Here is a 15,542-nt window from a genome sequence, read left to right as displayed (position 1 = left end):
CTTCTCAACAGCTGCTCAGAGCCCACTGAGCATGTGAGTGTCACAGACACTTTCCAAGATGGTGACCCCCTGTGACAAGTTTGAAGTTTTGGTTCATTGCTGCTATTGAAAAGCTGAAACTTTAGGCTGGTACAATTAGTTCACTATATAAAATATGGCATTTTTAAACATATTCATTTTTAGGGTTTAGTTCCCCTTTAATAAAGATTTTGTAATATTCAGCCTATGGTGAATGAATCCTGATCTTCAACTAAGACCAAATGCTTCCATTGGCTGGACAATCAAATAGGTTTATCTTACTTTGATACAGAAGACTCTCTTGTAATTAACAAGCAGCCTGTGGCAAGCGGGTAGAAACTCAATTGTGCTAATTTATCAACACTGGGCAACTTTGCCCATGAGCAGTTCCTATAGCAACCAATCAGTGATTAGCTTTTTAAAGCCAACTATAAGAAGACCAATGAATGTAGCTATTTGATTGGTTGTCATGGGTTACTGCCCATAGGCAAATTTGCCCAGTTTTAATAAATGACCCTCAGCGTGACTTAGAAAATACTCCGCAGCCCCCTATATTTTTTTAGCCGTTTCACATATTATAATATGAGAGGCATTTAAAACATTAAACCTTTCCTATTTGTTCTGCAATGCTCTTTACTCATTTGCAATACCTAATAATAACAATCAGTGAAAGCTGTCTTTAAAGCAATTGTTATAATATAGAATAATGGTCGGAAATGAAAAAAGATTGACCTCTAGGGGGAGCTGTTACACAATGGTGCTGGAGCCTCTGGGCCACAAGTATTTCTCTACAATCTGCCTGGAAACTAAAGTTCAGTTACATAAATCTCTGCTTTTTTTTCAAGCAGGTATGGAGTTGTGTATGAAACAATAAGCTTGACATTTTTCCATGTCCCACTACCTTTATGCTTGACTGGAGCAAGCATTTTGCCTTTACCCTTTGTAGCAATTAAAGTTTACAGAACTTAATATGATTAATTATGAAATAAACCACGTTGAGTTAAGACAGGAGACAAGGGTTCTGATTGATGTCGCCGGGGCCACTAATCTCCCCAAATCTGACTGTGTGTCTCTATCCTTAAAAGCAAAGAAAGAGAGCCAATAAGTGAAAGGTCATGAAATTATAGAAACACATTTGTCATTTTCCCCTGCCTTGAACTGTTCCTAGAACTAGTGTTTACTTGTTACACATAAGCCCTTGTGTCCACACATTAGATATCAGCTATTTGTTTTACAAATACAGGTATAGAACCTGTTATCCAAAATGCTTGGACCCTGAGGTTTTCCGGATAAGAGATCTTTCCGTAATTTGGATCTTCCCACCTTTAGAAAATTCCTTTAAACATTAAATAAATCCAAGAGGCTGGTTTTGATTCCAATAAGGATTAATTATATCTTAGATGGGATCAAGAGAAAAAAATTGTTTTGATTATTTGGATAAAAGGGAATCTATGGGAGACAGTCTTCCCCTAATTCAGAGCTTTCTGGATAATGGGTTTCCAGATAACAGATCCCATGCCTGTACCTTGCTAGCCCATGAGGAGTGTATTTCATAGAGAACAGACATAATTAAAATATTCTAATGCACGGGTTCTTCAACCTTTTTTTTTACCTGTGAGCCACATTCAAATATAAAAAGAGTCGGGGAGCAACACAAGCTTGAAAAAAGTCCCTGGGGTGTCAAAGAAGGGCTGTGATTGGCTATGTGATTATCCCTATGTGGACAGGCAGCCTACAGGAGGCTCTGTTTGGCAGTACAATTGATTTTTATGCAACCAAAACATGCCTATTCAAAAATAGGCACCTGCTTTGAGGCCACTGGGAGCAACAGCCAAGGGGTTGGAGAGCAACATGTTACTCACTAGCCACTAGTTGGGAATCACCTTTTTAAAGGTTCTCCTGATCCCACACTTAATTAGCCCTCTACACTCCTGGGACCCTTGAGCAGTGGCGTAATAAGATATTAATGGGCCCACAGCAAATTATTTTTCAAGCACCCAACATGTCTAGAGGTTGACCTGTTTTACTAATATTTATTTAACTTCTATATGAATTAGGGCCTCATGGGGCCCCTATACCTTCTGGGCCCCCTTCAGCCACAGGGACATCCAGGGACCCTTGAGCCTTAAGCTGGCCATAGACGTAGAGATCCGCTCGTTTGGCGATGTCACCAAACGAGCGTATCTCAGCCCAATATGCCCACAATGAAGTGGTCGATATCGGGCTGATCCAATCGTGGGCCCTAGGACCCAACGATCAGATCATAATGCAGGTGAACGGGTGGTCAGATCACGGGAAAGCATACACCCAGAGATGCGGCCGCGATCCGATGGGATTTTTTAACCGGGCTGACCGTGATCCGGCCAGATATTGATCAGTAAAGCCCGTCGGGGGTCTCAACACACGGGCCGATAAACTGCCAACTCAGTCTTCCCAGAGCATGAGTTCATAGGTCAGTTAATCTTATGGGGGGAGCCCCAGTAACAGCAATGCCTTATGTGCCAAGTTCATGTGGGTCAATAAAGGATATTAGGATTTACTATATGATATTACTTGTTATATGCTACTCTTCCCCCACACATGGATCTCTAGTTGAACATTCCCGTAGGTGTATTTCTATGTTGACTCACACTGATAACTGACTTGTTCATAAGTGGGCACTTGTACCCCTGCTGTGTTCATCCAGATAAGTTCCTATGAAATTAAGAGAGTGGGCTACAATGGAACACACTGGTGGACATTTTTATGGAGAGGGGAGTTTTTTGCGCCACTTTTACCTTTAATAGATTAAACGTATTGTGCAACTAACTGCGTCCAGTTTAGCAAATCTGCAATTGTGCTTGTGCTCACAACATTACTGTATTTTAATGGAGCAGATCACCTGTTTCCTGAATGCCCTGTTCTGAGCAACTTCTCATTTGGTCTTCATTTTTTATAGCGTTGGAATTATTTACCTTCCTCTTCTGCTCATCTTTGACTTTCAAACGGGGGGTCACTGACCTTGGCAACCAAGCAACTCTTGCTCTGTCAGGCTACAATTCATTGATTTTGTTACTTACTTACAGTGATCCCCAACCAATAGCTTATGAGCCACACGTTGCTCTCCAACCCCTTGAATGTTGCTTCCAGTGGCCTCAAAGCAGGTGCTTATTTTTGAATTCGAGGCTTGGAGGCAAGTTTTGGTTGTATAAAAACCAGGTGAACTGCCAAACAGAGCCTCAATGTAGGTTGACAATCCACATAGGGGCTACCAAATAGGCAATCACAGCACATATTTGGCACCCCAAGAACATTTTTCATGCTTGTGTTGCTCCCCAACTCCTTTTACTTCTGAATGTTGCTCAGGGGTTCAAAAGGTTGGGGATCCCTGTTCTACATAATGCTTAATGTTCACTTACAAGTGAAGGGATATAAATGAGCTGGAGAGAGTGCAGAGACTAAGTGCAACTAAATTGGTTAGAGGGACAGAAGACTTAAATTATGAGGGTAGACTGTCAAGGTTGGGGTTGTTTTCTCTGGAAAAAAGGCGCTTGCGAGGGGACATGATTACACTTTACAAGTACATTAGAGGACATTATAGACAAATGGCAGGGGACCTTTTTACCCATAAAGTGGATCACCGTACCAGAGGCCACCCCTTTAGACTAGAAGAAAATAACTTTCATTTGAAGCAACGTAGAGGGTTCTTCACAGTCAGGACAGTGAGGTTGGGGAATGCACTGCCGGGTGATGTTGTGATGCTGATTCAGTTAATGCCTTTAAGAATGGCTTGGATGATTTTTTGGACAGACATAATATCAAAGGCTATTGTGATACTAAACTCTATAGTTAGTATAGGTATGGGTATATAGAATTTTAATTAAAAGAAGGGAGGGGTGTGTGTATGGATGCTGGGTTTTCATTTGGAGGGGTTGAACTTGATGGACTTTGTCTTTTTTCAACCCAATTTAACTATGTAACTATGTAACTATGTAACTTCGACTATAATGATTGAGTTTGTTCCAATTCAGTGGAAATATGCTATCGCTTAGACTACTGGCACCTTATGTTTAAAGGGTACATTAACAATTATTCTGATAAACTGCAAAACCAATGGTAGCTATGGCTCATTGGCAAACTAATGAGTAGATCATTAGGCCTTGGTTTCCCTTTGTTCTGCAATTATTTATGACCTCATTCTACTAAACTACTGTGTAAATGTCATCCTAGCAGTCAGTTGATATTCTAAGCCAGGTGACAGTTAATAACGGTCAATTTACTAAGGCACCCTGCATTCTTTCCACCAGTTGATCCCTTATATAGAAACACCGCTAGGGGTGGTTTCAACACTGGTATTGCTCCTGACTAGAAGGGGGGCTTTCTTATCCAGAATGACTTAAAAAGCATCTCCACCCATAAAGAAAGAAAATAGAAGAAGCAATTTCCTAAAACTGATATTTTTTTTTTTTTTTTTTTAAATAATGGCTTTAAGGTTATTTGTAGATTTAATTGCTTGAAACAGTGTAACAGGAGTCCAATCTCTTCCAGGGCTGGCTTCTGCTACATTGTTTCAGCAGAGAATATAAATGGCCATACAGAGACTGCTTTAAGTAACAATTTAATTTAGAAATAACTTTAAATCATTAATCATTTTAATTGAATGTATATTGGAAATTTGCTTAAAGGTCTATTGATTTTCATTATACAGTACATGAAACAGTTTGGGGTGAAAATACCCTTTAATTATTGCCTATTCAGATAGGGTTAAAGGTTGATCAAAGAAAGAAATGATAAAGGGCATATTGCCTAAATCACCAGCTGCCCTCCATTTATATGGGCCCTAGTAAAGGATTCTATAAACTGTCACTTGAATCCCAAGATCGCGTTCCTGTGCTATGTAATATTTAAATATTTAGATACTAATCTGCAGATTAACTGTAACTGCTGTATCTGCCAGCGTGGAAGCACTTACCTAAATGAAAACAAGGAAAATGCTTAGGGAAGTTATGGAATTCCCCTACTTGTTTAAACATCAGTTATTTTTATGTACAGTTTGTACAGTATGTACAGTATGTACAGCTGTATGAATTCTATGGTTAGCTAGCTTCCCAGCAAATAAAAAGAGGAATAATGTACTGACCCAGACAAAAGGTTAACCAGTGTTGTTTTGTTCCAAACACCTGCCAATTGTTATTCTCACCTTGCGCTGGCCTGCAGCAATTTCACAAGAAAATGTAAATTGAGAGACAAACGTGACTTGTGTCTCTTCTACCCACTGTGACAAAAAGCACCGAAGAAGAAGGGTCAGAGATCACATTACTTCATTGTGTCGAGAATGTGCCCTTTAATCAATCTCTGTTACAAGAAAACCAAAGTATGTGTGGCTGTTGTTTGTTTCAAAGTCTGAAATCTACACTTAGGTTCACCATACAATTAACTCTCATTGTGAAGGTGATATTTGCAATTGCCCTTTGGTTTTGTGTGTCATTTTTGAATGATATAGGGTTTTGCACCCTACAGTCCCCCTTCTTTGGCATTTTGGGCTGCTAGGTGCTATGGGTTTTAACCTACCAAGCTGTCAGGCATAGAAGTATAGTAGGGAGAGATGGTGCCTATAGGGACAATAGTCTCTGGGAAGGGAGTGTGACTGTGGGATAGCAGGTATAGTAGGGAGAGATGGTGCCTATAGTAACAGTGGATAATAGTCTCTGGGAAGGGAGTGTGACTGTGGGATAGCAGGTATAGTAGGGAGAGATGGTGTCTATAGTAACAGTGGGATAATAGTCTCTGGGAAGGGAGTGTGACTGTGGGATAGCAGGTATAGTAGGGAGAGATGGTGCCTATAGTAACAGTGGGATAATAGTCTCTGGGAAGGGAGTGTGACTGTGGGATAGCAGGTATAGTAGGGAGAGATGGTACCTATAGTAACAGTGGGATAATAGTCTCTGGGAAGGGAGTGTGACTGTGGGATAGCAGGTATAGTAGGGAGAGATGGTACCTATAGTAACAGTGGGATAATAGTCTCTGGGAAGGGAGTGTGACTGTGGGATAGCAGGTATAGTAGGGAGAGATGGTGTCTATAGTAACAGTGGGATAATAGTCTCTGGGAAGGGAATGTGACTGTGGGATAGCAGGTATAGTAGGGAGAGATGTGCCTATAGTAACAGTGGATAATAGTCTCTGGGAAGGGAGTGTGACTGTGGGATAGCAGGTATAGTAGGAAGAGATGGTACCTATAGTAACAGTGGGATAATAGTCTCTGGGAAGGGAGTGTGACTGTGGGATAGCAGGTATAGTAGGGAGAGATGGTGCCTATAGTAACAGTGGGACAATAGTCTCTGGGAAGGGAGTGTGGATGGGGGATAGCAGGTATAGTAGGGAGAGATGGTGCCTATAGTAATAGTGGGATAATAGTCTCTGGGAAGGGAGTGTGACTGTGGGATAGCAGGTAAAGTAGGGAAAGATGGTGCCTATAGTAACAGTGGATAATAGTCTCTGGGAAGGGAGTGTGACTGTGGATAGCAGGTATAGTAGGGAGAGATGGTGCCTATAGTAACAGTGGGATAATAGTCTCTGGGAAGGGAGTGTGACTGTAGGATAGCAAGTATAGTAGGGAGAGATGGTGTCTATAGTAACAGTGGACAATAGTCTCTGGGAAGGGAGTGTGACTGTGGAATAGCAGGTATAGTAGGTAGAGATGGTGTCTATAGTAACAGTGGGATAATAGTCTCTGGGAAGGGAGTGTGACTGTAGGATAGCAGGTATAGTAGGGAGAGATGGCGCCTATAGTAACAGTGGGATAATAGTCTCTGGGAAGGGAGTGTGACTGTGGGATAGCAGGTATAGTAGGGAGAGATGGTGCCTATAGTAACAGTGGATAATAGTCTCTGGGAAGGGAGTGTGACTGTGGGATAGCAGGTATAGTAGGGAGAGATGGTGTCTATAGTAACAGTGGATAATAGTCTCTGGGAAGGGAGTGTGGCTGTGGGATAGCAGGTATAGTAGGGAAAGATGGTGCCTATAGTAGCATTGTTAGACCCTCCAGCTGTTAATCCTCATACAAAGCCTGTGTGTATCCCAGTACTTAAAGCTACACCAAGCTTTGGTCCCATATTTTATCCTTTCCCCACCACCATGTCTGATTGTCTGATCCCATCACAGCATCACGGCAGACACAGGCTGCGCATCATGATAAGCTGTCTGGAATCTCATATATCCATACAATATGCTACAGAGATAACATACATTAAGATTTTAAATATCAGGAGTTTTAGACCGCGTTATTCTTCTTGAATCCAAACATCAAACATGTTTTGTTTTTATTAAACATTGTTCTCAGGTTTAAGCAACACAGCTATTACAGTAATGTCAAGAAACTGCTTCAAAAGTATTATACATAGGTGACTGTGCTAGAAAGATGCATAAAGATATATCCTGAAAGTTGTGTGTTTTCTGAGAAATGAGGAGGCATGATGACATTTCATTCTTCCTGTGTCTAAAATGGATTTCACATACAGTACAGGAACTGAAACTTAAAGGAACAGCATCTCATTTTATAGTGTTCCATTTCAAATGTACTTCTCCAGTGTGCTGCTCACTATATTTATTGTTTAGAAGTTATTATCATTGGCATTTGCATTGCAACTAATACCAGTATTCATCATGAAAGGGATTGTTCATCTTTGAGTTAACTTTTAGTAAGATATAGAGAATGATATTCTGACACAATTTGTAATAGGTTGCTGTTTTTTTATTAATTTTGTTTTTTTAGTTATTTGGCTTTTTATTCAGCAGCTCTCCAGTTTGCAGTTTCAGCAATCTGGTTGCTAGGGTCCAAATTACTCAAGCAAATATGCACTTATTTGAATAAGAGACTGGTATGAATGGGAAAGTACCTGAACATAAAGACGAGTAATAAAAAGTTTTTGGGGCGACTTATCTCCCCGAAATGCCTTTGAGTGGCATCCCGCCGGCTAGAATGTAAATCTCTGGCGGGATGGGAATTCGGAGAGCTTCGTTTTCTGAAGTCGCCCGAAGTTGCCTCACGAGGAAACTCCGGGCGACTTCAGAAAACGAAGCGCTCCAGGTGGAATCCTGCCAGCGATTTACATTCTTTGGGGAGATCAGTCACCCCGAAGAAGAGGAGATTTGTCGCCAGGCGACTAATCTCCCAGAATCTGACCATGTGTCTCTGCCCTTACTGAGCATTTGTTTTTAGATGGGGTCAGTGACCCCCATTCCATTTAAAAGCTGGAAAGAGTCAGAAGAAGAAGGCAAATCATTAAACTAATAAAAAAATGAATAATGAAGTCCAACTGAAAAGTTGCTTAGAATTGGCCATTCGATAACATACTAAAAGTTAACTTAAAGGTGAATTGCCACCTAAAAATTATAATTTTTATCAGATTTAATTTTTATATGGCTGTATGCCAGTGAGACTCAAGCAGTCAAGCAGGACCCTAGGAGCTATGCCATATTTGGGGACACTGTAGATTTTGACCTCAAATGATGGGTGGGGGGCATGGTCATGAACAGATAAAAATGCCACAAACCACTGCTTTAAAGGGGTTGTTCACCTTTGAGTTAACATTTAGTATGATGTAGAGAGTGATATTCTGAGAAAATTTGCAATTGGTTTTCATTTTTTATTATTTGTGGTTTTTGGCTTATTCAGCTTTTTATTCAGCAGCTCTCCAGTTTGCTGTTTCAGCAATCTTGTTGCTAGGGTCCAAACTACCCTAGCAACCATGCACTTATTTGAAGAGTCTGGAATATGAATAGGAGAGGCCTGAATAGAAAGAGGAATAATAAAAAAGTAGCAATTATAATAAATGTGTAGCTTTACAGAGCTTTTGTTTTTAGATGGGGTCAGTGACCCCATTTGAAAGCTGGAAAGAGTCAGAAGAAACAGGCAAATAATTCAAAAACCCAACAAAAATAAAAGACCAATTGAACTGGCAATTATATAGCATACTAAAAGTTGACTTAAAGATAAACCACCCCTTCAAAACTTCATAAACGTTTATAAAAGTGCAGCCACTAGGATCCCCGCAGGAGCAGCAGTAACAACTAGTAACCAGGGAATATTAGTTTCACGAACCATTGTGAGCGAGGGACAAAAATAGCAACAAAAAAGGTGTTTGAATTGCTCCCTTTTCCTCCACCTTAAATATTTAAAGCTTTATACTGACATTCATTTCTAAGGTTACCCTCCTAAATAATTTCATAGTGGCCTTTCCAGTAGATAGCCTTGTTTCCATGTTGTTTGAGTTCTGTTAAAGTATTCATTGTAAATTGCGTTTCAATGACACTTTTGCGCAGAGTGCTGGGTGTGTAACTATGGTTCCCTGGAAGGTTCCTGAAAGGACAGATTGTGTGAGATTACAATAAGTAAGCCTGGCCAATGGATACCACCTTGTTTAGATGCTGGAGATTACATTTGTCCCCAGAAGAAACAGTCTCATTTGTCAGGGACCAAGTACAGAACACTGGAAATGGAAGCTTCAAAGGGACGTTATTTGCTAAAAATTTAAATTTTTGCAACAAAGCCTGAACTAAGGGGGTTATTTATCAAAGTCCGAATTTATCTCAATATTTTCTGCTACAAACAGTTTCGTTTATTTATAACTACATTTTACCGAGAATTTGCTTTGCAGGAAAAAAAATCAGATTTACACAGTTTTTTCGGATTTTTATCTGATTTTCACAATTATTTCAGAATTTTCACTCAACAAACTTCGGGGTATTGCACGAAACCCAGCAAACCCAAATCATTGGGACGTCTCCCATTGACTTGTATGCAACCTCGACAGTTCTGAGATGCCGGATTTTCAGATTATGACTTTTCCATCCTCGGGGTTTAATAAAATCCGAAAAATTTGTAATTTTTTAAAAGTACATTTTTCGTGATTTTTGCATTCGGAGTTTAGTAAATAACCCCCTTAATGTGTTTTAGAACTGTCTTTATGGGGTAATAACAGGACTTATTGCCCAGGATCCCCTACTGAACAACCTCCCCCCCTATTGGAACGCCTGTATTATTCTGTAACACAGGCCACAATTTTATAATTACGTCTTTTTTGTTTGATTACTCAGGAGATGGATTTTTCTGTCTGGTTTCCATTACCAATAGCGTGAGCAATGAGTACTTAGTGCACATGAGCTCAAAAATAACTTAAAAATATGTGATGAATGACAAGAGCAGGTCCTGCCCTGGAGGAGCTTTAGCAGCAACAGCAACCCAATGTCAACTTGTGTAACGATATACTTCATATTTTTTATAGACCTCTATTTATCTATGAAGAGAACAAATCTGCTTGTGGGAATAACCTGGCCTTCCCATAAGCCCAGGGTCTAGCTGGGGGGTCTGGGGCCCACAGGGGCTGACATCTCAGGGGCCCCATTCTTGAGCTTCCCCCCTACTCCCATGTCACATGTATCTTCACTTTCATTACAACATTGTCCTATGCCATTGAAATCAGAGGTAGGTCAGGGGGAGCACAACAAGCTCCCACAGTTTTCAGCAGGGACAATAGGGGGCAGGTCTGGGTCAGCAGGGTCGGTGTCCCGCCAGCCGAATCCAACGTTGCATAAGCAGCTTCTTCCCCTGACACCATCTTGACTTCCTAAAACAAATGCCCTACAGTTGCAGCCCCTGTCCAGAAAGACAAAAATAAATCTGTTGGCAACTATGGAGATTATTTGGTATACCCTAGTTCCCAGAAATAGTGGGGCCTGGGGAAGGTGTCTCTGTTTGAACTTCTTAAAGACGTGAGTTTTATACTAGACTGGAAATTATGTATTCGAAACAAGATGACCTATTTAGAAGTTTCCTGTGAAAAAGAAAATCACTTTTTTGGAATGACTTAACACGGGGGTATTGTGCATGCAGAATTCCCCTCCTTAAAATCAAGAGTTTATCTTTTAGTGCATATCAGTTGAAAATGCCCACTTCATCATCATCAATGCAGTTTTACTTTCCCTTCAACTCCCACAGAAATATTCTGCTTAAAATCCATAGTACCCTACACTCACGCATCTCTGCAGTTCCTGGTAAACACGTTCACTGCTTAATAAACTTCAGCAGACTATGTAATAGCCTTGGGGGTTAATGATGTTAAATACACAAACAACAAAGCAGCAGATAGCACTACATACATAACAAAGTACAGCTATTCTTGCTTGTTTCCAGTAGTACAAAGTGTCTCACCATTGGAAGCAACCCACGGTCAAGGTGCAAAGTGTAAAAAATAGGAAGAGTTTGATGTAAAAATAAAATGGGATAAAAATATAGGCTGTGCTAAATAAAAATGTTTTATATATAGTTAGCAGAAAATGTAACCTATAAAGGCTGGAGTGAAAGGATGTCTAATGTAAAAGCCAGAATACTTCTATATTTTGCACAGCCTATCTATTTATCCAGTTTTATTTTTGCACTGAACTGTTCCTTTAATAGGTTTAACCATAGGTTACTCCCCTAATTCTGGACCCACCCGTTTAACCTGTACATAGAATACTTTTTGTGCTGGTGTTGGAAAACGTTATGGGTCCCATGGATTTGAGGATGACCCACATTTTGTAATTGATTAGATTATGCCCATATACTTGCATACATTGGTTTTCTTGCCACACTCCAAATACATTTAGGCAGCGTAAAGGAACAGTAAAGCCAAAAATGAAAGTAATGAAAATATATACATAAATATATTTTTATATATATATATATGTGTGTGTGTGTGTACTGTTGTGCTGACTGGTAAAACTGGTGTGTTTGTTCCAGAAACTCTAAAATAGTTTATATAAACAAGCTGCTGTGCAGCCATTCAAGCACAGGATACACAGTAGATAACAGATAAGTACTACTATAGTTTATATAAACAAGCTGCTGTGTAGCCATGGGGCAGCCATTCAAGCACAGGATACACAGTAGATAACAGATAAGTGCTACTATAGTTTATATAAACAAGCTGCTGTGTAGCCATGGGGGCAGCCATTCAAGCACAGGATACACAGTAGATAACAGATAAGTACTACTATAGTTTATATAAACAAGCTGCTGTGTAGCCATGGGGCAGCCATTCAAGCACAGGATACACAGTAGATAACAGATAAGTACTACTATAGTTTATATAAACAAGCTGCTGTGTAGCCATGGGGGCAACCATTCAATCACAGGATACACAGTAGATAACAGAGAAGTACTGCTATAGTTTATATAAACAAGCTGCTGTGTAGCCATGGGGGCAGCCATTCAAGCACAGGATACACAGTAGCTTGAATGGCTGCCCCCACAGCTACACCGCAGATTGTTTATGTAAACTACAGCTGTGTTTCCGAAGCAAACACACCAATTTTACCAGTGCATTATATTATCATTCCACACTGGCACAGGGAATAATATGTAATAAATAAAAAGTTGCAGGATATGTCAGCATTCTAAAAATGAGATATGCTATTGTATTTCTGCCGAAGAGCACAAACGGTGATGTATCCCTTACAACAATGTATGTAGTTACATGTGTGCCTGCATGCATACTGGAATGATTTGCTGGGGGAAGGGTCCCTTTCTTGTTACCTGTCTAGAATCCTGGAGGCTGCTGGCAGGTGGTCACACTTGAGTAGCATGATCTTCCACTCTATCATTCACATATGCATGAGTCAGTAGGGGGGATGATTTTTCCATTGCTGTCCTAGCATGGAGCCTGACATGCGACAGCTGGAGCAGACCATTTTTTACCAATTGAAGCCTCGCGTATCATGCCACCCGTTGTCAGTCAGTATTTGCCTTTTCTATGCTGTGAGCACATACACACATAGCCGTTAGGGCTTAACCATATATCTTCCTTGTACATATCCTCCATATAAGATAGATATTTGGGTCTAACCACTCGCAACATTCCTGCATTAGGAAGGAGTTGGCTTTTTGCATTGCAAAAAGGTTGGGGCCACTGTCTGAGGTAGGGTGCAAATGACAGAAATGGGATGGACAACAGCAGTCATCCAGCTCTTGTTGACTACAGGTATGGGACCATCATCCGGAAACTAGGGATGCACCGAATCCAGGATTCGGTTTGGGATTCGGCCAGGATTCTGCCTTTTTCAGCAGGATTCGGATTCGGCCGAATCCTTCTGCCCGGCCAAACCTAATCCGAATCCTAATTTGCATATGCAAATTAGGGGTAGGGAGGGAAATTGCGTGACAAAACAAAAGGAAGTAATAAATGTTTTCCCCTTCCCATCCATCATTTATATGCATATGCAAATTCGTATTCGGTTCAGTATCCTGCCGAATCACGGAATCCAGAATAGTGGATTCGGTGCATCCCTATCAGAAACCCTTTACCCAGAAAGCTCCAAATTATAGAAAGGCTATCTCCCACAGACTCCATTTTAATCAAATAATTCCTCATTTCAAAATTGATTTCTTTTTTCTCTGTAATAATGAAACAGTAACTTGTACTTGATCCAAACTAAGGTATAATTAATCCTTATTAGAAGCAAAACAATGCCATTGGGTTTATTTCATGTTTAAATAATATTTAATTAGACAAAGTATGGAGATCCAAACTACAGAAAACCCCCTTATCCGGAAAACCCCAGGTCCAGAGCATTCTGGATGACCCAAACCTGTGTAATGCTGAGCAACTTAGGCAGGTTGTGCCATATGTATATTATACAAATATAATTGTTTACACTACATAATACATAGAATGTGTTGTTTTTACTTGTTATCTCATTTACCTGCCAAGTAGTGACAGGGGCCCAGAACAAGTGTACTTTTGCCTTACCCTTCTACTGACAAGAAATGGCTTATGCTAAATATTCAGAAACCGAGGTAGAGAGCTTAAAACCTTGAACACATACCTTTGCGGTACCAGGTGCTGTACTGAAGGACCCACGCCTGTTACAGGGCCAAATTATCCAATCAGAGCAGATATCAGCAGCACACCGTAGATATGAACAAACGTGTATTTTATTGCATCAAATCATTTTAAACAGAGCCCTGTTTAAAATGATTTGATGCAATAAAATACACGTTTGTTCATATCTACGGTGTGCTGCTGATATCTGCTCTGATATGCTAAATATTCAGTGAAATGATACATCCATACGAGGTACCCAAGGGCCTGTTCATGAGGCAGCATGGGGGTGCCTATACTGTATATAGAAAAATTAGTTAAAGAAAAGTTCCCAACCCAGCACCATTTTTGGCTAAATCCACAGCGGACCTAAATACAGCCCTGGCTTTATGCAGTTGATGGGGTGCAATCATGTGAATTATATTCTATAATCTAATTATTTCTATAATACTGAGTACCCTAAGCCTCCCTGTTCTGCTGCCGTAGGTAGACCACAAGTATTTCCACTGTATACTCTACATACATAGTCTTTGTTTTTGCCATTGAGTTATTGAGATGAAAAGATAATTTTTCACATTGTATTCCAAATATTTCACAATATTGGGTGTGTTTGTCTGACTGCTTTTCTTTCCCCGTGAGGGGCGTGAACAAAAAAATGTGTATTTTATCTGTTATCATGTTTGTGTTACTGGATGGATGCCATTCCTGTCATTCCCCACCTGCCCAGCCCAAGGCCTGAGGCCACACAGAACAGAACTGCTTAGAGTTTCCATAATCATATGCTTTACATGTCCTGCATGCCCCCTGTCCTCCCTTCACCCTACTACCATCTATGGCTTAAGGGCTGTGCCCAAATCAAGCACTATCTTTTTAGATAGATCTTTTTTAGGCTCCCTGCTACAGAACACTAGACTGGGCATAGACCACAAGTATAGAGAATAAGTCCAGGTTCTGACTAGTAAAACGTTTTAATAAATGTATGGCGAAGCTTATTTTCTGGATGGTGAGGAACATTAACTTCTGGTGAAGCCCTACCCTAATAAATCCAGTGCGAGTGTGGTATGGTACAGCTGCCTTTCTACATCAGATGGATCTACAACAGATATAAGGAACTGCTCATGTTCCATGACATCTTCTTGAGATAAATTGGCCTGAAGATAAAACATCAAACTGCTCTCACTTCCTAGGTTCACAGTGGCATACCGCCCAGCGTCTAAGAGGATGCAATGTTCACACCAGATAGGACAGGAGTGCCCAGACATTACTAATGCAAGGTCTACTTTTAGTGATGCTGTCCCATTTCTTATGTAACCTTAACATAATAAATATCTGAATGAAAAGCATGAAACAGGAGGGTGATTGAGACAAGCTGTTTGTTGACAGTGTCTTGAGATCTACTGATCACCAGCTAAAGGTCTACTGGTAGATCCCGACCTACCTTTTGGGCACCCCTGAGATAGGATATCTGTAGCCAGACAGAAAGCAATAGTAAAAGGAAAAGAAAACTCTTTGCAAATCTTACAGTTGCTTGGACTCCGTTGGTTGATAGGATACTATGAAGTATCATATGTGATGCCAGGTTGCTTCAGGGCCTCCATAGTTGTTGTAGCTTATGGAAGTAGCAGATTAGTGCTTGTTGAAATACATGTCCTCGCACCCAATCATATACGCTGTATATGTTTTTCA

General features: G+C 40.4%; 1 protein-coding gene across 1 annotated transcript in view; it reads left to right on the top strand.

Annotated features, from left to right (window-relative positions):
- rhobtb1.L (Rho related BTB domain containing 1 L homeolog) overlaps window positions 1–15,542 on the top strand; it is a 56,334-nt gene that overhangs the window by 9,422 nt on the left and 31,370 nt on the right. The gene's annotated exons all lie outside the window — the stretch shown is intronic.

The sequence above is a fragment of the Xenopus laevis genome, chromosome 7L, assembly GCF_017654675.1.
Source record: "Xenopus laevis strain J_2021 chromosome 7L, Xenopus_laevis_v10.1, whole genome shotgun sequence".
Taxonomy (NCBI): Eukaryota; Metazoa; Chordata; class Amphibia; order Anura; family Pipidae; genus Xenopus; species Xenopus laevis.
This window is presented reverse-complemented; position numbering and strand designations above follow the sequence as displayed.